This window comes from Sinocyclocheilus grahami, unplaced genomic scaffold (assembly GCF_001515645.1).
Source record: "Sinocyclocheilus grahami isolate Dianchi unplaced genomic scaffold, SAMN03320097.WGS_v1.1 scaffold602.1, whole genome shotgun sequence".
In the NCBI taxonomy this organism is placed as follows: Eukaryota; Metazoa; Chordata; class Actinopteri; order Cypriniformes; family Cyprinidae; genus Sinocyclocheilus; species Sinocyclocheilus grahami.
In genome coordinates, this window is record NW_015505781.1 from 397,801 (window position 1) to 422,021 (window position 24,221).

The window sequence follows — 24,221 nt, forward strand, 5'->3', positions numbered from 1 at the left end:
GGTATAAATATTTCTTGAAAATACACATTGTGTCGCTGTCCGAATAATGTGTGTGGTGTGAATTTTAACCTTGCAGAAATAATGGTGATCAATTGCTTTTATTCAACACTCTCACAATGCTTTTGTAATTAAAATATAGGATAGATAGATAGATAGATAGATAGATAGATAGATAGATAGATAGATAGATAGATAGATAGATAGATAGATAGATAGATAGGTAAGGCTTGTCCCATTGTGTTTGATGTTTTTGATGACAGTTGGGACACCAATTCTAGCAATGACAAAGGTCTGAGTGTCACTGATATCTCTCAAGTCTAAATTTACCTCTGAGCCTGGAGAGACGGGAACAGGTGGAGATCAGGCACTGCCAAATTCTTATGCCACAAATCTTATGGGCCACTTTTTCTGGGGGTGTGTGTTTAGGGAACAAGTGTCTAATTTCTGTGTGTATGCATAACAACAGATCCAAGAGAATTTGCAGGGCAAACCAACCCACATCGGGTTTCTGTTCAAAGCCAGCTGGTCTGGCTTTATTAGTGCAGGGCATTTCTTTTCTTAATGACTTTGAATTTGTTTTGTAACCGTTTGATTAACCTGGCCCACAGCTGGAGCTGAAGGGTGTGACTTCCTGGGGAAGCACAAGAACTGCACCGGTGAGTTTTTCCTTTCCAAGCTCTTCCTTTCTTCCTTCCCCTCTTGTGATGAACCGAAAAGGTCTGTCTGTGGAAAAATTGAGAACTGCACAATGGCCGAGCATAATATGTTGTAGAGACAGTTGTTTTATTTGTCCTTCTGTGAGGGGATTTCAGTTCAAACAATGTGAGCTGTGAAGTTTAGGGGGTCTGAAATGGCATAACGGCTAGTTACTAGTAATACACATAATAATTTGTACTAATTTGTGTATGTAATCTACAACAGAAATGATTACAGACACAAGAGCTCTCTAATCCTGAGATTATTTGGTGCTTTTATTTTGTTCTAATTCCTCAATGTCAGACTAAATTATTACTCCTGTTTAGAGTAATTGAATCCAACAACTATTTGCTTGGTTTGAAATTAAGCATGGGGGAAACCTCTGAGCCTCAGCACAGTGTAGATTCTTCTCACTTCTGAGCTAGCTGCCACGACAGAATCAATATCAATTTGTATCACTCAGGCCTTAGTACATGTTTGACATTGCTAGTTTAAGTTTGAAGTAACGGGGGAATTGGTGACCTTACACTTGCAGAAGCAGTCTGAATGGTTTGAAAAGTTTGCACATGAGAACTCGGGGAATCTGTGGGGAGTGTTTAAAAAGAAAGAAAACTCAGAAATACCTTTCATAATCTTGAGACATTCAACCACTGGGTTTGTCCATATTTTACCCAGCGCTGGGTTGTATATAACACAGCATTTTTAGAGTGTAATATATATATATATATTTTTTTCATTTAGTTTTGACATCAGTCCTTGATAATAAAATTTGCATATAAAATGTATTTAATTTCTGATGTATTTTCTCATTTCTCATTTATATTTACCTATATATTAAATTCAATATTATTTTTATTAATGTGTGTGTGTGTGTGGGTGGGTGGGTGGGTGGGTGTGTGTATACAGATATCTAAGATTCAACAATATGGACTTAGTTTTGACATCAGGCCTTTGAGAATAAAATGTACATAATTTTATATTTTGTTTAATTTCTTATATTTTTCTCATTTTTATTTACTTTAAATATTTACAATATTTTTAAGACTCAACAATATACGGTTAGTTTTGACATCAGCTAAATAAAATAAAATCACAATTCAATCTGCCTCCTCCTCTAGCGTAGTTTATTTGCATTCTGAGAACGATATTTCTGAGGCAGCATATTTTTAAGAAAGCATCACTTACAAGCTTTCTGCCATCTAATCCCTCTCTTCCTGGGTGTTCAGGGTGTGACATTCCGCACCCCCCACCAACCCACCCCATGGAGACACAGGCAAGGCAGCTCTGACCCAGTTTACCAAAGCTCCCATGTTTGTCATTTGAAAAACTTTCTCGCTACCAAAATAAATAAATAAATAAAAATCTTTCATCTGAATTGTGGTTGGGAAAGAGCGTTGTTTTCTCGCAGCAAAGGTGGTGCACTTTGTAGAGAAGGCACCTTTTTCTTTTTGAACCCTTCTCTGTCTATTCGCCAGTGGCTATGTCAGGATTTGGTTTGTCTGTCTGTGTGTGTGTGTGTGTGTGTGTGTGTGTGTGTGAGTGTGCATGTTTATGTGGTTTATGAGGACACTAATTTGTATAATAACATGGGTATGACATAGGTATTACAATGAGAAGGTGATTTATGAGGACATTTTCAGTGTCCCCATAATTCAAAAGGCTTATAAATAATTCAGAATGAGTTTTTTTGAAAATCTAAAAATGCAGAAAGTTTCCTGTGAGGGGTAGGTTTAGGGGTAGGGTTGGTGTAGGGCAATAGAAAATACGGTTTGTACAGTATAAAAACCATTACGCCTATGGAGAGTCCCCATAAACCATAAAAACAAACCTGTGTGTGTGTTTCTGCACTAGTCCTCTTCTCCAGAGCTCCTGCAGGCTCCCGTGTTATTTGCAAAATCTATAATAGCCCCAAATTAACTGGAAATTACACAAATATGGCAGTCAGCCTTGTTTGCTTTTCCTCGTATTTCTCAGTGCATCTAAAAGCATAAGCGATCTGACTTTAGCTATGAACTGAAGTACCAGCAGCACTCTGCGTTAAGGGTGCGACAAAGACGGACCAGTTTGTGCACTAATGCCACTATTAAGTCTACATTAACTACGAAACATGTACAGTGTTGAGAAACAAACCCCCCACATTTATTTATATTAATCACAGTTGGCACGCAGGCGTCGCAGTAGTTGCCATCCTTATGTTGCATATTGCAGATCCAGATGCTATGTTCTTAGGTTACATGCTTCCATATTACTGTCTGTCAAACGAGTATTTCATATTTAAAACAAATTCTCCGAAAACTGTGACATATTATACATATGGAAACAGTTTCATCTCTCTAACGTTGAAAAAAGGGAGAGGTATCTTTGTCCTACTATAATTGCTCACAGTGACGGCTTACTTTTTTCTTTCTTCTCTCTCTTTTTCATAAACTAATTCCAATATTTCACATTGGAGATGTAGTCTTGGCCGTCTGTCGTTGCTCCTTTCTTTCTTTATTCTCTTTTTGCTCATCTTACTCCTCTCTGTCCCTTGGAGAGGATGGCACTGGCGCAGCGCTCTGCTCCTTCGTGGATCTTACATGCTGGATGGGGCCCGTCTGAATCTACAAAACACGAGTGCTTCACCGCCTTTTGATCTCAGGCTAATCTCTGTTGCCTGCCTCCAGTCTCATCTTGTTTGAATAAGAATGAGTCTGGGGTGCTATTGCAGGCACAAAGAGGTTTAGGCGGCATCCGTTCAGCAGAGCTGCGCTGCGCGGATATGTGTACATCCAGAATCGTTCCTCAGACTCAGCACTCCTGTGCATCTATATTCTCAAGTGTGAAGCTTCTGCAAGTGTGTGTGAGGGCGGTTTTCTGCCTCGTTAAAAAATCTGACGTTTCATTTAGTCGAAGTAGTAAGTTAGTGGCTTTGACATTCTAACATTTTATTGCTCACATTGATAATTTTTTTTTAATCATTCATATCTACAACTCTTCAGGGAGAGTTGACCAAAAATGAAAATGCTGTCATTTATTTTTTCACCATTATTTTCCTTTAAAACACACACGACTGTCTTACTTCTGTAGAGGGAGAAATTGAATGGAATGTCCGAGGCCTTCTTTTCCATACAAGGAAAGTGAATAGTGAGCATGACCTTCCACCTCCATATTTTTTTTTAAATTAAATAATTCAATTGATCAAATTTGATGTTTGTAATAATACACACAATTACTAAATGCCATTCAGTGCCATTTAAACATTTAAACCGACCCTGAAGTTTTGAACAGTAGTCTACATTTTACTGAGTTCTGATATGATAGGGTGAGTAAAAAACAAAATAGAGTTGTCATTTTTAGGTGAGCTTATTTCTTGAAGGTGCTTTGTAAAATGTTGCTTTGTGTAATTTATGGGTAAGGCCTTTCCACTGTGGGCCTTAAGATCCAGTATATTCTGCAGTTTATGTGGCATAGAGAGGGGCTTCTCTTCTCAGTTCATGTCTCAGGTCAAGAGGACAATGGTCCTTTTTTCTACTGCAGTCTGAGGAGAGAAATCAAGAGTTAAAAGTGTAGAAGTGAGTTTGATTTCTTTACCACCTGAAGTGTGTATGAGTGTCGCTGAGCAGCAGTTTCAACGCTGTTGGAGAGAGAGAGAATAAATGAGAGAACAACACAGACAAAGAGTGAAGGGATGAAAGAGACTGTATTTAAAAGAACTGCAGATGTCTAGTAAGAGTTTGTGACAAAAACGTTTTCTGTAATAAAACACATCAGACATACTTATACATGTACGTAACCACCCCCCTGCACAGATAATCTACACTGTCTGGTAAAGCAACTATTATGAGCAGGTTGAAATAAATGTAAGAAAATATAGGTAGAATTTCCATTGCCTGTCCATAATGCCCACCATCTGTTAGGACCCGACTTCTGCACAAGCTCAGGAAACACCGGTTGGCACTCTAAGTCTGGAGAGAGAAAAATGTGATGTTGGCATCTTTTTTAGTGCCGCCGTTGTGAAAAAAAACATGTTGAAACAATGAAATAACTGTGCAAGTTTCGCAGAGGTTATGAGTGAATTAGTTTCCACCGTTCAAAGGAGGAAAAATCATTAAAGTATTTTTTTTAATATATTTATTTTTCCAGCTTTTAACATTAGACAGACAAAGGGAACTTTGAGCTGAAGGGTGAAATATACAAAGATGTGAAAGTGATACAATCAACAGAATACTTTAGAAAGCAGAAATTTTAATTCTGAAATAAAGAGACTGACTATTTATTTATTTATTTATTTCTATGCATGTTACTTCCAATAATGCTGCCAATAATATGTTGGTTGCTGCCTCCATTTAACTTACAGTTAAACTCTTGTGTTATTTAGCTGTGATGGACAGGGTTGACTCAGCTGTGAGAAAGCCTTTGTGTGCCCCTGCTGGCAGAAGTATGTATTGCAGGTGCACATTTCACTCACAAGTCAATAGAGAACTGTTTCAAGAAACTGCCCTTTAAGCTGTGCTCATACATGTTTGGAGTTAAAACAAATATAGTTTTCAACTTTTACTGTCATTTGACACTAACTCCTATTTAGGCCTCTATTAGCAAGTGGGACAGAGTACAGGTGTATTGACAGGGGAGATAAAGACTTCAGTAAAGTGCAGAGTAACTGGAACTGGGGTGGCTTTTTCCAGCACACAGCTTTAATACTGAAACCAGAGCAGCAGCATCCTGCACAAAGGCTTAACCGTGTTGTGCTGCTTGTGGTTCATCTATAATGAATCAAAGGTGTAGCATTCACGCGCTGTTTGCCCAACAGAACATGCAAATTACCAAATTTGTCCCCACACGAGTCAACACTTCACTACCGGTTTTCTTCCAACCACAATATGTGTTAGCGTGCTCAGGTGCTATTTAAATGCAATGAAGAGAGGGCTCAAACCGTGATGATTTCATCAGCAATGCACTTTTAGAAGTTTCCAAGTTAAATGTATGCATGGAAAGGCAAAGTTGCACTTTTTTATTACTCTGAGATCCATTGAAAGTTGCAGCCATATGTAGAATGGCTTGCTGTAGACTTTTTGAAGGGTCAGAGGTAATGTAAGATGAGATCTCAGCCTCTATTGAGAACTATTAAACCTGATCTTAAATGGCTGGTGTGATGAAGATTAATCAGGCATTCATTTGCTTAATATATGTGCCAAATTGGCCAAAAATAAGGATGGCACTGATTCAGTTAGCCTGCAGGACCTTTATGAAATGAATGAATGATACTGTATGATTAAAGGTGAACATGCAGAGACACGTCTTATACATTTGTGTGCAGCTACTGGAGCTTAAAATGCTTTCAGATGTTCCATGGCATGTTAGTTTTTAATTTAACCATCATGTCTCTTTTAGGATCTCAAAGACCACACTGCCCCTTTAATATCTTGACAAACATACAGCTTTAATTTTTACTGTATTAGATTATTTGACAGATATACAAACTCCTGATGGATTAATTGATTGATTTATAGATAACAATTTTTCTAAAACATATATAATATATGATATTAAAGTAATAAAATAATATCTGCCTGCTTGAAATATCTGCCTTTTGGGCACAAGAATATATGAATAATTTTAGGGGAAAATATTTTATATTAATAAATAGGTTAATAATTATATTATATTATATTAGTTTATTTAAATGTACAATTTTAAAATATAAGGCATTCCAACGTAAAAACAGACCATAAGGAAACTGAACAATACACTGAGACATAAATGCATGCTGAACTGAAGCCAAAACAAAAATGCCGTTCTGTAGCCCTCTAAAGCCATTTTTTACACCCATTTTGAGACTCTTAAATAACTTTGTGCTGCATAACTACCCCAGCTAGTAAGTGTGTTTTCCTCTCCCTGCCTGTCGGTGTGTTTATCTGTCTGCCTATCTAAAACTTAAAAGTTTAGGAGAGGAAAGAGGGAAAGAGAGGAAACGGCTGAAATTGAAGGTGGCAGAGAGAGAGAGAGAGAGAGAGAGAGAGAAGCAGAGGGGAGGAGAAAAATACCAGCTAGTAAGTGTGTTTTCCTCTCACTGCCTGTCGGTGTGTTTATCTGTCTGCCTATCTAAAACTTAAAAGTTTAGGAGAGGAAAGAGGGAAAGAGAGGAAACGGCTGAAATTGAAGGTGGCAGAGAGAGAGAGAGAGAGAGAGAAGCAGAGGGGAGGAGTAAAATAAACTGAGAAAATGAGGAGGGGAAAAGAAGAATCTATGATCTGGCCAGACTTGGGAGACAGGCTCATCCCGGTGCTCTCATGCACTGTGAAAGCTCAGCGCTGGTGTTTGAGCACTTGACAATGTTATCAGCTCTGACAGCCAGATTGTGTTTTCACATGAGTGTGATCAGCAACAGATTACACACGGATACTCACGCACACACTCAAACACTCACAGCCTTGCTTGTTCCTGTTTGCCAAAGAAAATGTGTTGATGTTTATCGTGCTCTTAAAATAAAATGAAATAGAGGCCTTGTCCTTCTATCCTCCCGAACGCTACTTATGTCTGACTGAAGATAATAAGACACACGTGGGTAACTACCGGGCTCCCGAAAAGAAAACAACGTAGGCGGAATTGTTGTCAGCCGCTAACATTGTGTATTTATCTTCCATCTCCTTACATCTGCTCGTTACAAACATGAACAGATGAGGCCGAAACCTCAAAATTACCTTTCTCTGAAAAGCCTCTTGTATGTGTATACGAAATGACATAACTGCTACTGGGCACTTTCCTTGTGGCTTTTAACTTACTGGAAATCGGATTGTTGTTCCTGAGTGATGGCAAGCAGGTCCGACAGTCTGGTAGGGATCGACAGCCAAAGAAAACAAAAGGGAGAATAATGTATACAGAATGTGTCTTTCTGTTTGTAAATTAGGTCAGGAAAACAAACTAATCTTTACAGTTTTATGATTCCATTGACAGAAACCCCCTTTTGAGATATTAGAGTAAAGTGCCTTTGGGGAAATTCTAACAGGCAAATTTTAACATTTTAACAAACTCATTAGTCAGCTCTACTGCACAATGTTTAGTAGACTGAACTAATGTAGTTAAATTTACCAATCCGAAATCAAATCAAGTATATTTAAAATGTGTAAAATAAATAATAAACATATAAAATATTTTTAAATATATTAAATGCTCTTATATATTTATTTTATATCTTAAAATGTGTGTGTATATCTATCCATATAAAGAAAATGGCAGAAAATGGCTGGAAACAAATTGTAAATATTTACCTGCAAATGTTGCAATAAAGGTTATTTCCTGCATGCCAGAAAAAGAATAACAGTAATGGATTATTTGTGGTTAAAACTGCAAATGCTTATGCAGATCTAAGTCAGCCAGGTCACCATCAATGATATACGATATAGTTGCTGTAGTTACTGTTGTTTCTGTTTTCCTGTTCTTTATCTAGTTTACCTAAGACATGAATATGCAAGAGAAAGTTCAGTAACATTGTTAATATATTTATTTATTCCTTTTGTAGTTCCCCCAGCCATGCAGTGTATCTTGAACACTGTGCCTAGATATAGCTATTCACACAGAAAGAATTTCTCTCTCTCTTTGTGTCTCTTCACCAGGTGCCAACTAAACAAACAAAACCACACTCTGAAACCTAAAAGGGTCTTCCTGGTAAAACTGTGTGCTGGAGCTGGAAGAACTGAAGAAATTGTGAACACAGTGGGTATAACGTAATATACATGCTATTCAAATAGACGTAACAGTTAATAAAAATGATACTGTGGCCTACTGATCCTGAGGCTAAAGACATTTTCATTGACTCATATAGCTGACTTGCCAAATGTGAGGAAATGTCCATGTAAATGTATGGTGAATCAGAGAATCTGATGAAACTTAGCATGTGCTATCATATAGCTGGTGGGACCGAAGCTGTATTGATCAAGATATTGAAATTACCAATAAAAATGCAATTCAAGATTACAGTGTCTTGTGACCCAGAAGTGGGTTCCCACGGAAGCTGATACTGCTGTGTCCAGTTACAGTCTGTCAGGCAGATTAGCAGGTTTTATTAATTCATTAACTGATTTCATGTTTTACCTCTACCTCTGGTTTGTTTATCAGTGGCTCCAGTGGTGCTTAAGGTTAAATCTAAGGCAATAGCTTCATGGAGCAATGAAATATCTGCATGACGAAATTCAGATGACCACTTTAAGATGGGGAACTGAAAAAACAGCAATATGATAGTTTCTATTCCTTTATCGACCTTTAAATGTGAATTCAATCATTATTTCTAAACATTCATAGGGAGGTCTTTGGCATGGAGAGGTTTGGTGATAGCAACCAAGGTTTCTCGTCAGTGGCTCCAGTGGTGCTTAAGGTTAAATCTAAGGCAATAGCTTCATGGAGCAATGAAATATCTGCATGACGAAATTCAGATGACCACTTTAAGATGGGGAACTGAAAAAACAGCAATATGATAGTTTCTATTCCTTTATCAACCTTTAAATGTGAATTCAATCATTATTTCTAAACATTCACAGGGAGGTCTTTGGCATGGAGAGGTTTGGTGATAGCAACCAAGGTTTCTCTAATTATCATCTCTTGATTTGGCTCATGGTTTATAAATAGATGAGGAAAGCAAGGGAGATACCTGCCGAGACTCTGGTGAGCTCTGCTGTCCCCCCACCGCCCAATATTCATGTTGTATTCTGTTAATATCATGCTCTCCCTATACAGAATTTGATATGTGTGGTTTTAACAGGAACTTATTAAATGGAAAATAGTCATATGACTATATGTTAGGCTTGCGACAGAGCTTGGTTTATGGTCTTCTCGGTTGGCAAAGAGAAGGTAGTGTGCGAAGTGAAGAGAGAGAATATAGTGCGTAGGCATGGAGTGTAATCTAATAGGGCGATGTCCACATCATGGAATATTTTTAGAAGTGAAGTGCTAATTTTATTTCTTCATTACAAACATGAGCTGTTTATGAACATTAAAGTATTTTCCCACTTCCAGTAGAATACAATGTAATGTAATAAAAAAAAGGATTTTTCAGGAACCTAAAAAAGTATTTTATGTGAATGTAAACAAATATTTTAAAAAATATTAATAAAACTCAATCAGCCTAACTACACCAGATTGCACCAAGTCAGTTTTGAGCGTTAAACTGATACTTAAGATAACATACATTAAGGTAAATTAACCTGAGGTTAAATTGCATATTACCTCTTTACCGTCTTACTTTTAGTGTGTGTTAAATTCAGTGAATTAAAATTTCGAGGTACTTTGCTAAGCAAATAGTTCAGTTTATTTACTTTGTTTTAAAATGTGTACAGTACCATTCAAAGGCAGTACGATTTATATTAATTACTTTTATTCAGCAATGATGCATTAAATTGATAGTAGAAAGTGATAGAAAGTGCATGCCAGTAAAGACATTTATAATATTACAAAATATTTCTGCTGAAAATTCAGCTTTGCCATCACAGGAATAAATTACATTATAAAACATATTTGAATAGAAAACAGTTATTTAAAATAGCAAAACTATTTCACAATTTTACTGTTTTTACTGTATTACAATCAAATTAAAGCAGCACTCCTGAGTGTAAGAGAATCCTTCAAAAACCACTGTATGTTTGATTAAAACAAACCTCAGTGTAAAGAGCTATGCACTTAGCACATTACGACGTCCCCAGCCCTGTTGCTAACTGTTAAGATTGTGAATTAATGATGTGGCATGCTTGAATTTGACTCGGCAAACATTCCTGCTAGCTCGCCCTAGTTTCCCGCTGGTGTCTCTCTAGAGGGGTTGTGTATTGGACCTCTGGTCTCTACGTTAGCACCTGTAGACCGCAGAGAGGCTTGAACATGGGCCTGACACCTTGGTTAGATTACAACTTTAACCGTAGCGTCTGAAGTTACAGTGCTGTTGAGGGAAAGAGTTTGACAGGGGGGTTTTCAAAGTGGTGTATTACTTGTGTATGCATTGTAAATGACAGAAACTGTCATAATCTCTCAAATATATGCTTAACCATTTACTGCTGTTGTCTCTTTCAACAACACTGGATTGTTCCCACTAGAGTAGAGGACACACAATGAACATAATTTCATTATATTGACATGGTTGCTTTTATCCTCAAGTTATTATTTTCCCAGGTCAGATTAAAAGCGCTGTGTAGACCTGGTAACGTAGGAGGTGTAATCTTATTATATTCATCATAATCTTTCGCAAGAAAGAGGAACTGCTCAAGCTTCAGCGATCAGGTGAAGAAACCTCATGTTAATAAAGAGGCAGTTAGCCTCTTTCTCTCTCTCCCCGAACGGGCATGTGCCGTTATATTAATGTGTTTATGACAGTTTAATTGGATAAGCAGGCCGCTCGTAAAAAGTCTACAACTGTTTTCACCAAGGCAAGGCACAGACCTTTTTTTCCACGTTCTTCAAAATGCTGCTAGGCAGCCCGTCGATGACCCACTTCTGAAACGGTCGAGAAAACAAGGAAGAGCCAAGCACGATTCGTGAAGAATGACAGAGAGAGGGCAAAAAAAGGGTAATTTTTTAAGAAATTTTTTTTCGCTTTCCCTCGCTCTCTTACTTATCCTAAACACAGCCGACTTTTTTTCTTCTCCAAGCTCCCCTCCAGCGGAATCGGAAAAGAGAGGCACTGGGAATGCTGGTGTGGATTAGCTTCCGATGCTTGGCTAGCCCCCTCGGTTAATTACATGTGTAATGAGTTGTTTATTTGGGATAATGCGCAGCAGGAACGTCTGCCTAACGCCAGAGCTGGGAGCAGACCCAGGGAGACTCAAGTATAGAATAGGAGGATGGAGGAAAGTGGAGACAGGAGAAAGTCCCCACCATCTGCGCCAGAACGAGGAAAGGGAGGCTCGGCAAAGGAGGGGGTGGGCATTCTCATCCCGTCTCAGGGTCAAACAGCCATAAGACTTTTCTCAGGGTTGGGGGGAATAGAAATCTGCAAAATAACATACAACGCAGAAAAAGAAAAACAACGTACAAGGGAGGAAAAGGGCCGATGTGTGCCCAGCAGTGCAGAAGGGAGTGGAAAAGTCCATGGGTGCAAATGCAAAGAAGGGAGGGAGAGACGAGTTGTGCTATCATAAGCCGAAGGGGACAGCTGGGGTTATGTGAACACTGCAGCTGGATCGGGAGCCGAGGGAGATCGTCGGGCCGATCCCTGTGCTTCCGAGTGGCTGGAGCCTTGAGAAAAAGCTTCCCTCCCTTCGCAACCTTCTGCAGGCTGCACTTTCCCAAACCCCCCTTCTAAAAACGAGATGGTGTAGATAAGCCTCTGGAAATACACACACACAGACCTGATTTACACAACACCGGCTGTAAGCACTTGCTTTCCCTTGTTTTCTTTTCCGCTCTTATCGAGTCGAATCGAGAAGCGGTCATTATTTAGCTAGAGTGAGTGATTACCATCAGAATAACAGCAATTAGAAGGGTGATTATTTTTTATATAAATGCCTGAAAAAACAACATGATATGTATCTCGCAAATTTTTTATTCTTCCTCTGAGCAGAGATTTTTCCTCTTTTTTTTATTTATTTGACTAGCATATTTTTTCTCCTTCATCGAGATGACTGAAAAGTGTGAAGCAGAAAAGTGAAGCCGTTTAATCCGGCATGCGGCATCGGAAAACTTTCGCTGTCACTGTTTTCTGATCACATATAAAAAAACAAGCCCGTCACAGCTGCAAGACACAAGAAACACGCGGTAAAGGAAGCTATGCAAATGCGTGCAACCCTGACACGCTACTGAACAACAAGGTAAAGCCTGAGAAAATAAATAAATAAATAGTGAAATACACGCGCACACATCACACGCTAAACATGGATACTCCTGTATGGAGGATTTGAAAGAAGAATGGAAAAAAAAAAGGTACAAGTTGTGGAACATTTTTTTGCACACAGGGGAGAGACTGAGATTAATTGCAGTGATGCATGGCAGGACATCTTGAATGTCACTATGAAGCTGAAACATGAGAAAAAGGAAATAATTACCCTTAAAAGGAAACTTAGCATATATATTTATATAAGACGGAAAAAAGGAAACTTAGCATATATATTAAGACTAAAATAAATATCTTAGCTATAAATAGCTGACAGAACAAAGTGGGAGGAGTTTGGTACTGCATAATCTAGAGGCTAGTTACAAAGTCAGTCAAGTCAGCATGTGTGTGCCTACTACCAGTAAAACTCAAGAAAATCTAATATTTACGATCACTTTTCTTTCCGTTCTTTCTTCCTCCTCAAGGGTTAACCAGCAGCGCTTTATCTGATCACACTAGCTCCGCACTCTAAACCTCCCGTCCATTTTTGAGGTTTTCTTTGAAAGTCTGGACCGTTTTGATTCACCACAGCTGCGCTGACTCTTTAATCAAATGCTATCTTTTCACTGCTTTGCCCCGTCTACCCTTCTCTCTCTCTCTCCCTCCCCTCCCTCGTCCCTTAACGCATCTTAATTGGTTGCTTTCTGTGACAAATTACGAGCGCATGCTTTGATGAGGTCGGGGCAAGCCGGTACTAGAGTAACTTGTGCCAGCCCCTGGTGGTTCCTCTTACCACTACAAACGGGGGGTGGGGGGTGTGCATTGGCATGCTGAAACAGTAATGAGAGACTGGGCCCGGGGCTGCCTGGTCCCCCTGCTCCAAGATGAGAGGACATGAAAGGGGGGTTGCAGGTATCTTACCAGAAGAGATCAGGTTTTTTTAAATTATGATATATTTAATTATATTTATATATTGTGTGTATATTTTTATATGTATTTCTTTTAAATATATTATTTTCATATACATATTTTGTAAATATTTATTCGTAATATTTTGTAATGCAAAACTAGGCCTGGGGCTATCTTTTCCCCAAGGTCCAAGCTGTGAGGACATCAAAGGGGGGTTAGATATATATTTATATATATCTTTAAATATATATTTTATTGTGTATATATATATATATATATATGATGCTTTTATTAGCATGCTGAGAGTGCACTATATTTCACAGTTACACAATTTGCACAGTACACTCTTAAAAATAAAGGTGCTTCACGATGCCATAGAAGAACCTATGGAAGAATCTATGGCATCACTGCGAAGAACGTTTTAAGCAAATTTATTTGTAAGTGTAAAACCTCTAAAAATTATATAAAATTAACTTTCTTTAGAGCACCGTTGCTTCAGTCATTCACATTCAGATGGGCGTCCTATGACGTTGAGTCGCGTCTAGAGCTGTTTTTAAGTGTTGCATTTTTTTATATGACATGTCAAGTTAAAAATAGCTCAGCTTTTAAAAACGTGTCTCAAAACCCCAGTGTGCATCAAGCTGTTTTTGAACACATCTTATTTATAAAAAGGTAAGAAATAGATGGTTCTTTAAAGAACCTTTGACTGAATGGTACTTTGTGCAGCCAAAAATGGTTCTTCTATGGCATCACTGCGAAGAACGTTTTAAGCAAATTTATTTGTAAGTGTAAAACCTCTAAAAATTATATAAAATTAACTTTCTTTAGAGCACCGTTGCTTCAGTCATTCACATTCAGATGGGCGTCCTATGACGTTGAGTCGCGTCTAGAGCTGTTTTTAAGTGTTGCATTTTTTTATATGACATGTCAAGTTAAAAATAGCTCAGCTTTTAAAAACGTGTCTCAAAACCCCAGTGTGCATCAAGCTGTTTTTGAACACATCTTATGTAAAGGCCCCCTAAGAAATTTGTCAAATGGAGGTTCGGTGCACCCGAAACTAGCCTAATTATACAAGCTTCCTTAAGTCGACTAGTCGTTCATGTAACTCTCCAACTAGTCGACTTACTAGACATCCCTAGTCCTGCATAAAAGTAAGTAAGTCCAAGAAATGGAAGCAGTGGTTCAAGAAAGAACCATTAGAGAGGAGGAAAGAGAGATAGGCGTCACCCAGTCATTTTGCCACTCATGTTTAGACAAACGCTAACTGCAACAATCACAGTTTAATGATCCGCAATGTCAACAGCGCAAAAATGCTTCGAACAATCAAGCGGATTGACTTACGCTTAAACTGAACTGTGACATCGCTTGAAAATCAAGGTGGGGGAGTGCAGAATAATGGCATAACATTTCGCAGCAGGAGATTTGAGATAGTGTCTGGGCTCACGTAATCCTCATCTCCTCTTCCGCGCTCTCTTCCTCCCAATCTAGGTTACTTGGTTTCCTCGCAGAGCTTTGGGACCGATGAGAGAGAGAAATGTGGAGGGGAAAAAAGAGTCAGGTCAACGTTTTGAAGGACATCCTTGCTGAATGGGTTTCAACTTCAAATTATGTTCTCCCTGACAGATCTATATGTGTTTTGTGATCAGTTTAGATGTCTTCAGGTCACCTCAAGGTCAGAAATGGCATGTGTGATGTTAGGGTAGCTATCAATTCATTTCTCTGGTCAGTGTAGGCAGAGGGAACAGTCATTTGAACATATTGCTTTGAGAACCGCAGGGGCAAGGTTTCAAAATGACAGAGTCATGTAATTTGCTTACAGAGCAGGTCACAGATCAGTCAGAAGAGCGTATTTGCATTGCTGAGTTTCCAAACATAATGGAAACACAGAGATTCCTACATATTGCAAAATACTAAATTTAACCTGATTAGAGCTGGAGAGCAACCAAATTCAAATTGTTTACATTTAAATGATTTAGTATAGTTTTATTTAATTTATTAATATCTATATCTATGTCTATATCTATCTATCTATCTATCTATCTATCTATCTATCTATCTATCTATCTATCTATCTATCTATCTATCTATCTATCTATCTATCTATCTATCTATCTATATATATAGAGAGAGAGAGAGAGGCTGTTGAGTGTAAGTATTTTATGTACTAAGAAAGTTCTTCCACTTGTACTTGTTTAAACAATACTGAGTGAATTATTTTCACAATTTCTGTACATCTGTACAGAAAGTATTTTGGTATGTACTACTATTATTAAAATGCTTCATTAAATTCAGTACGTACTATTATATTAAATATTCAGTAAAATATTCATTTTGATGTAGCTACAGTCTTTAAGATTGAATTGATTCTTATATTACTGGAAGTTAGAGTTATATAGAGGGAGCTCAATCTATAGAAAGATCAACAGATAACTTAAAGTATAGAAAATGATGACGGTGATTTGAAACTAGATTCAAACCAAATAATGCTGGACTTTGGGGAAGTCATAGAGGCAGGCATGTTATATTAATGTATATGTAGAACCAATGAAGTAATTAGCTGTTGATTCTTGACGAGATAGAAGAAAGGTATTGCATCAGAGTCCTAAAAAACACATTGTTTAACATAAATACACAAGAAAATTACACTTGAGGTGACACATTTGATGATATAGCAATCTCATTCTGACCTTTAACCTTTTTTGCTTGCTTTTGAGTACAGTGAATATGAAACAAACATCTGCTCGCCGACTCTTACACCATCATTACCGAAACATCATAAAAAGAACTTTCATGCAATCACTGCCGATTGATCGGAGAGGTTGCTCAACTTCCCTTTTCTGCCCCTTCAACCAGCATCTTGTAAAGCCACTGCAAGAAGGAACCATACAAATTTCCCATAAACAATCTTTAAATCATTGCAGTGAGATTCTGTACATGAATTTAAAAAAAAAATCCAAAGAAAAGAAAGAGAGGGCGCAATGACAAAGTGGCAAAGGAAGTATCTTGGCCCTCGCTCTTGCCTGGTGAGCCACGTTAGCCTCTGGGCTTAATTGAAGCCAGGAGGGAGCGTTTAATAATTGCTGTCAGAAGATCAAATTTAATTCTCTTTTCACAGGACCGCTGTAGGGTAGAGTGAAACAAATTGTCATCGGAGATTTCCAAATGAACAAAGCTTTTAATTAGTCTGATTAGAATGCCATGGTATAGAGGGAGAAGAGGGGATAGAAAAATGTACAATGAAATAATCAGAGGCTCATCCGAGCATGCTGTCTTGTGTTGTGGGGAGGTCACATGACTTTGTCTTCTCACCTAACTATCACCCTCAAAAACATGGCTGACATCACAAGACATTGGCATTGTCATTCTCTGTCAGCAATCTTTTTGGGTGAAGATATCAGGCCTTGTCTGTTGACAGTGACAAGTTTAGTTTTTTTTTTTTTCTTTTCTTTTCCTTTTATTTAGTTAAGTATTAATAAACACCTAATTCTGTTTCTAGATTTGACTCCAGAAGTGTACAGCTGATTAGTGGTTGCTGTGTCTGCGCTAGTTTTCCAAATAAACTATGCAACGCTTCACAGCAAATGCTTTTGTCATTCTGGTTTTAGCATAAACATGCCTGTTCATACACAATTCAGCTTTGAACGAGAGTGACGCTGCTTTCAATAAATTATGTGACTCTTTTACATTTTCAGAATTTTAAAAGTGATTTCAGTTAAACTTGAGTTAGGGCTGGGCGATAATTCGATAACAATAATTATCGCGATATAATTTTCCTCGATAAAACGATATGAAGAGTTCGATAAATGTTCGATATAATGTTTATGCGCCAAAAGCAGAATGAAAACGCGCAACTCATTTAAAGCGCGCCACACAGACCGTTTATCCGCTCGGATCAAAGTTCAAACTGCCGCGCGGCGCAAGCTCACTAGAGCAGATGTGTTTACTCGGTCACGCGAGCACTAAACAGCGCTGTGAGAGCCACTGCTTGAATTCAGCGATGAACACAAATGACTTAGTGATTTAAACTAGTTTAAAGCCAAACAGGAGAAACACAGTGTGCAACGAGACAGTCAGAAGGCTTTTCAATCTACACATCGCCATCATTTACCATGGATTTACTGTAGTAACACTCACTGCACCAAGGTATTGTGGCAGAAACTTGGGATATTCACACTGAATTTTAATACAGAGTAATGGTAATTATAGTACGTATTTGTGATTAAGCTATAGCATGTGTGCATTTGTACTGAATGTTTTTAAACAACTGTTTTTCATACAAATAGGCTACCTAAAAAACATATAGTTATATTTTGACCATTGTATTGCAGTGCTATATGTGTGGTTTTAACTGTGTTTATCATGATTTAAATGTATGCTACTATGGGAGACCAATGCTTAATAAAAAAAATTTAATTAAATAAATTTAACCATGTAAAACTGAGGTTGCTACAATTTTTACAGATGTTACTGATTTTGATAAACAACAAATAATTACCTCTGCATCCTAACTCAAGCTACTATCAAATGTGCATTTCTAAGAGACAAAAAAGTGATATTATTATTAATATTATCAGGCAACCCAAATCTGTTTCTTGATTTGAAACAATATCACTCCTTAGAACATGCAGACACTAAGAAATAAATTTTTCTATTTAGATATTTATTTTGTTAAGGAAAATTAATGGTCTGGTTTCTACAACTTTCACTTTGGAGCAAAAATCTGGCTTTAAACTTGAAAGAAATAAAGATTTGACATTTATCGTGATAATTATCGATATAGACTGATATGAAAAAAATTATCGTGATAGTTTTTTGGGCCATATCGCTATCCAACTAGTTGCCTGTCATGCAGTACAATGTGAGAGCCACTGCAAGTTTGTGTTTTTAAATAATGTCATATCAATCGTAACTTTATGCTGTGTAAGGCGCAATAATTGGCATCTACTTTAGTCACTATCATTATAGTTACAGATGTATTGACAATTAAAAGGGGTTCGACCACAGTTATTAATTCCTACATTATTCAATACACTTCTGAAAGATGATGTATGAACAGAACAAAATTAAACCTGTTAGTAAATATGGTTGTTTGTTTATTTCGAACACTGAAGGTGTGAACGTAGTCATAGTTAATTAAATTAAATGCCTATCATGCAAACGAGTCTGTTTCTCTTTCTGTTTTTTTTTTTTGACATGTTAACGTAGTTGGACGTTATTTCAGTTCTCCTTTCTGTCTTTAACTCTGTTCCACTAATACTAAGAACTCACCCAGAAGTCTGAGAGATTCTTTGAGGTGATGTCTTCAGCATAATGACCGATGAAACCAACCAAAGCAACTCACGCAATCACCATTTCATGTCCACCACATGGCCATCGCCCTGTTGACCAAGACAAAGCCGCCGTTAGAGCTGTAATTTTTGCCTTATTTCTTTACTAACAGCTGGCCGGCCAGAACAGGACAGTGATCAGTCATTACACCATTCACTCAGTATGTGTCTGTCAGCTGAGCAGCTGGCTTCAGCGCGCCTCTTTCAGTTACAGTTGACACAGTATGTTGTGCAATGCTTTCCTTGGGCCAGTAACCAATCGCTAATTGAAAGATAGCTCTCACCTTCCCCAGTTCTGGCTTTAGCAGGCCACACTTCACTGTTTACTGACTTCATGAAGGATGCAACTGCTGTTCACACCCTTTCATTCTATTTTCCACTGTTGTGCTAGGTCAGGTGCCACCATATGAAAGACCAACACTACAGCGCTTTTTCATCAGACCTCGCACCAAATATCCATACTTTCCTGTTACAAAGTATTCAGAAAGCAATTCATCGAATTAGTTGGAGACAAATACATACTATTCATGACACAAAAGGAAAATAATATGCAGGTGACATACTATATCAACTGAGATTCTGAAGTGTGCAACAAGTAGACACTACCAACGAAAATTGTTTTAATTATAATTGTTTTAATTATATATAATTTACATTTTTTTTTAAATATATAAAATACTGTGAGCCGTTTGGCTGTAGTATGTTAGCTGTAGCTGTAGTTGGCTGTAGTAACATGGTGTCATGCATACAGAATGTATTTCAGTGGTTAAAAATGCTTCATTAAATTCAATAATTACTATTATATTAAATATCCATATATGAGTTTAGATGTAGCCAAAGTCTTTGTCTTTGGGATTGAAGAGATTCTTGTATTAAATTGAAATTGATAACTGTATGATAACAATTGAAAACAATAGAGAGTTCAACAAATGATTTTAAAGTTAAAATTGTTATGGTGATTTGAAACTGGATTCAAACCAAATAGTGCTGCTTGCAATGTAAACTCACATATACCTGACAAGAGCATGTCGTATTTTAGTCGTACATGATTCTGTGCCAAGATTCTTAGTTGTTTTGACAAAGAGAGGTGAACTTTGGGAAGTCAGAGGGGCAGGCGTGTTATTTTAAGGTACTTGTAGAACTATTTAAGTAATTAGCTGTTGATTCCTGTAGAGACAGAGGGAAGGTATTTCAGCAGAGTCCTGAAATCACATAAATAAATCCCTCCACCCAATGCCCTAATCTAGCAAAGCACCTGAAAATAGTTATTCACTAATCACTGCAAAAACAGAACAGCGGTTCATCTATAATTTTACACTTTTGGTAATAAAACCTCACATTTTAAAAAATGTCTCTCTTCATCTGTGCCCTTTTTCCCTCTGGATTGAAATGAGTTTATGAAGAAACAAATGAAAATAAGATGGGCTGTGAAATCAGTTTTACTATCCCAGAATGAGGTTGTTTTGTGTGATGAAATCTAATAATGGTGTGGATGCCGTGATTTGGTATGTTGGTAAAGCCTTGTCATTAAAGTTGTGGCCTTCAGTGCTTAAAAAGTAAAAACCGCAAGACCTTTTTGTCAGGGCTTGCATCAGCCAAGGCCGTTTGTTTGCAGTCAGCTGTGGCTCAAGCACTCAACTCTTTTTCTCTCTGTTCTTCTCTTATTTTTTCTTCTTTTCTGGCCTGGAGAAGGAAGCGCAGGAGTTTTGGTTCCCATTTTGTGTACACTGGAACAGTTTAGGAAAGGAAGCACCTTTACACCTTTGATTGTCTGTGGCTGCTGATGTCATATCCTTCCACCATTCTGTGTGTGTGGGTGTATGTTTCCTGTCTCTATCCAGTCATACAGTGGGGGGGTCTAGGAGGTATAGATGACCATGGAGGAACCCAGATAGACACTGATGCTGTCTTACTGTAATGAGACTGTGTGTCTGTAGCTTTTAATGTGTTTTGACTGCATTCAAAATACAGTAAGTGGAAATTAGAGATAATTCAAATGAAATATGTTGAGTAATTGCTTTTCTGCACTAAACTTCCAAATATTAGGACCAATTGTAAACTGGTTAAGCAATATGCCAAATGATTTGCATCATATGAAGTTTCAACATAAGATTTTGTTTCCTATTGGTGCACAGAAGAATAACTTTTTAATTTGTGTTTTTATATTTACTAAAAAATAATTATCATACAGTTTAACAATCCTTTTAAATGTTTTCTTTTTGTCACGAAAAAATGATTTTTATCACGGAAAGAAAATTCTCACATTTTTTTCTTAAAAACTTGCAAAAAATAGATGTATTTAGTTATAATGCATCAAATCTTACATTTGCATAGGTTAGCGGGCAGTCGTTGCTCAGAAAAGTCTGTACCATTTATTCAAATTTTTAAATCCACATGCAAAGTAAAAATGCATTCTGTATGCCATTTTTACAGGCACTCATTATGATCTGCATTTCCAGGGTCTCTCCCACACTGACCGGATCTCAGGATCAGGTCACCCATCCTGTGTCTTTTCCACAACCGAGATTTATGGGCACTCGTCAGCTCTGTCCCTCAGGCAGACGCTGCCACACTTAAGAAGCACTCCCCATAATGACTTTATACAGACAATAGGCCGTTAACTCTCTCGCTATGGGCTCCCTGCCCCTCGTCAAGCACAAACCAAACAGCCACACCTCCATGAATATATGTGTTAAAGGAAAAAAAACCTTGAGTGTAAATAACAGTATTTATTTAGTTTTAAGGATTACTACATGGAACATTTTTAGGATTAAGACGTGGAAAAAAGTCTCAAGGCTCAGAAGCGTGCCTTTGTATTGGAATTGTTCGGAAGACATATTAAAAATTGTTTTTTGGCCTCTTCAAGGAAATGGGAGTTTATTTTAAGAGAGTGAGGGTTTATTTAATGTATAATGCACCTCCTAAAAGGTTTACTTTCTGCCCCGTAATATGTTATTTCAAATCTTCGCAACCACATTTCCCCACGAGGATAGAGGATACTGCCCTTTTTTCAAACACACGCTAGTACCAAATGTCTTGCAGATGTGCTGCGAAGAAAAGAAAAGAGGGAAAGTGTAAGCCAGAGAGTTTACGAAGGGTGGCAACATTGTGCTGAGGTCAATTTCTCAAAAGATCAGCTCCTGTCTGATTGTAATAATAACGTACAGATGACTTTAATGTGGTGGGAGTCAAGCACCGCTGCAGTGTTCCACACAGATTGTGCCAGATCTCAATAAAAGTGAAACCTGCCAGAGTTGTGTATCTCATCAAAACAAGTGTTTCATTATCAGATATAGTCTCTGTACTTTTTTACAAATATAATTCATGGTATTTGCATCTTAATCATTTTTCATTCTCAACACGAGTTCCCTTAGAGAAATAAAAAATTGCTTTGTTTCTTTTTTTCCTCTAACAAAATTATATCGCTGAGCACAGAGAAGTCATATTCACTTTATTAGGACTTTGACAATACAATCGTGCGCTTGCGAAATATTTTTTTTCTTTTCCGATGGAACACTAGGGACCGAGCCAACCCAGAATCGTGCCTGTTTATGAACATACTCATTGCCCTCATAGTTCCATTTCTTAAAGGCAGAGAGAGACAGAACGAAAGAGAGAGAGAAAAACACACAGCACCTCATTACATCCCAGTGTCGGCGCCCCCATCTCTCTCTCCTTTTCCCCCACGATTTCTCCTCGTTCCCCCACCACCCTTGTGATCTGTGGCAGAGGCAGAGAGGCATGGTTAACAGATGGACGGCAGCTTCTCCTCCTTTTCCTCAAGAGATACCTGCTCACATCTCTCTCATTCTCCTTAGGTTTTCTCTTGGATTTGCTCTTTGTACTCTTGCTTTGAGCCCAATATATCAAATGAGAAAGGTTGTGGGTTAACTTGTCTTATCTTTACCTCTCTGTCCTGTAGCATCCCTCTGTGACCCTTCAGCCCTTTGGTGGTGACCCCTCTTCCAGGCTTTCTTCTGTCTGTCAGACTAAGCCAAGTCTTTCCTGTGGTTCACTTTGGGGGGAGGGATCTTTCTGGCCCTCGTCTCTCTCTCTCGTTCTCACCCTCCCCATATGCTTTGGCTATGGATTAGTGAATTGGCTTATCAAGGCAGAGAAAGCCTGTTAGTAGTCCCTCTCCGCCTTACTCTTTCTCTCTCTCTGGCATAATTTCACATACTAAACACTAAAAACCTCTCACACACATATATTTGATCTCAAATGCACACATAGTCTTTGTTCCCTTGATTTCAGCAGGGGTCAGTCACACTTGTGCATCAAGAACAGACATATTCAGCCATAAATTGTATATGAGTGCTTGTGTGGTGGCGACGGGACCGTTTTTATGTCTAAAGCGCCTCTGGCTGCTGATCAACCACAGCTTGTCTGCTGTAGTTCGGCTTTACTGGTGTAAATTGGATTGTGCCCATCTGTGGTAATCTGAAAGCTGATGAGTGTGAGCATGTGTACATGTGAAGGAGGGGATGATGGAATGAGAGAGATGGGGGAGGTGGGGTGGCCAGGGTGTACAGGGTGAAGGGAGAGTGAGAGGCTGTGCTGAGGATGAATCAGGTTGCCTGAGTACTTACGGGTGGGGGAAGGATACCTGGTGCCTCAAATCATCCCATATACTGTATAGTACCACCAAAAAAAAATATTTGAATGCTTAAGTCACACATAAAATGAATGGATATCTTTATATCCTTTAGATTAAAAAAAAAATTGATAGATAGATAGATATTTTATTTAATAAAAACATGTTATTTGTACTTAAATACTATTTAAGTATTAAATATTTAATACTTAAATATAGACAATTAAACCAATCTATCTATCTATCTATCTATCTATCTACAGCGGGTAAAATAAGTATTGAACACGTAACCAACAAACCAGTTTTCTCAGTAATAATATTTCAAAAGGTGCTGTTGACATGAAATTTTCACCAGATGTCGGTAATAACCCAAGTAATCCATACATACAAATAAACAAAACACATAATTTCAGAAATTAAATTATGTGTCATAAAATGGAATGACACAGAGAAAAAGTATTGAACTACTGAAATTTATTTAATACCTTGTACAAAAGCCTTTGTTAGTAATGACAGCTTCAAGACGCCTCCTGTCTGGAGAAACTAGTTGCATGCATTGCTCAGGTGTGATTTTGGCCCATTCTTCCACACAAACAGTCTTCAAATCTCGAAAGTTCTGGGGGCCTCTTCTATGAACTCTGATCTTTAGTTCTTATTTTCTATTGAATTCAAGTCAGGTGATTGGCTGGGCCATTCTAGCAGCTTTATTTTCTTTTTCTGAAACCAACTGAGAGCTTCCTTGGCTGTGCTTGGGATCATTGTCTTGCTGAAATGAACACTCGTTTCATCTTCATCATCCTGGTACTGTAGGTGTTGGGACTGAACCAGCTAATATTAATTTCCACTGATTAGTGGCAGGATTGCTTTCTAATTCATGATAGATTTTTGCTGGTGTTCTTGTTTTCCAATCCTTTTTGCAACTTCATTT

General features: G+C 37.9%; 1 protein-coding gene across 1 annotated transcript in view; it reads left to right on the forward strand.

Moving 5' to 3' along the window:
• The first annotated feature begins 516 nt into the window (after positions 1-516).
• The window catches only part of mef2cb (myocyte enhancer factor 2cb), a 67,086-nt gene continuing 43,381 nt past the window's right edge, over positions 517-24,221 (forward strand). The window contains exons 1-2 of the mRNA XM_016240845.1: positions 517-656; positions 8,289-8,388. The gene's annotated coding sequence lies outside the window, so the exon portion shown is untranslated. The remainder of the gene's footprint in view (positions 657-8,288; positions 8,389-24,221) is intronic.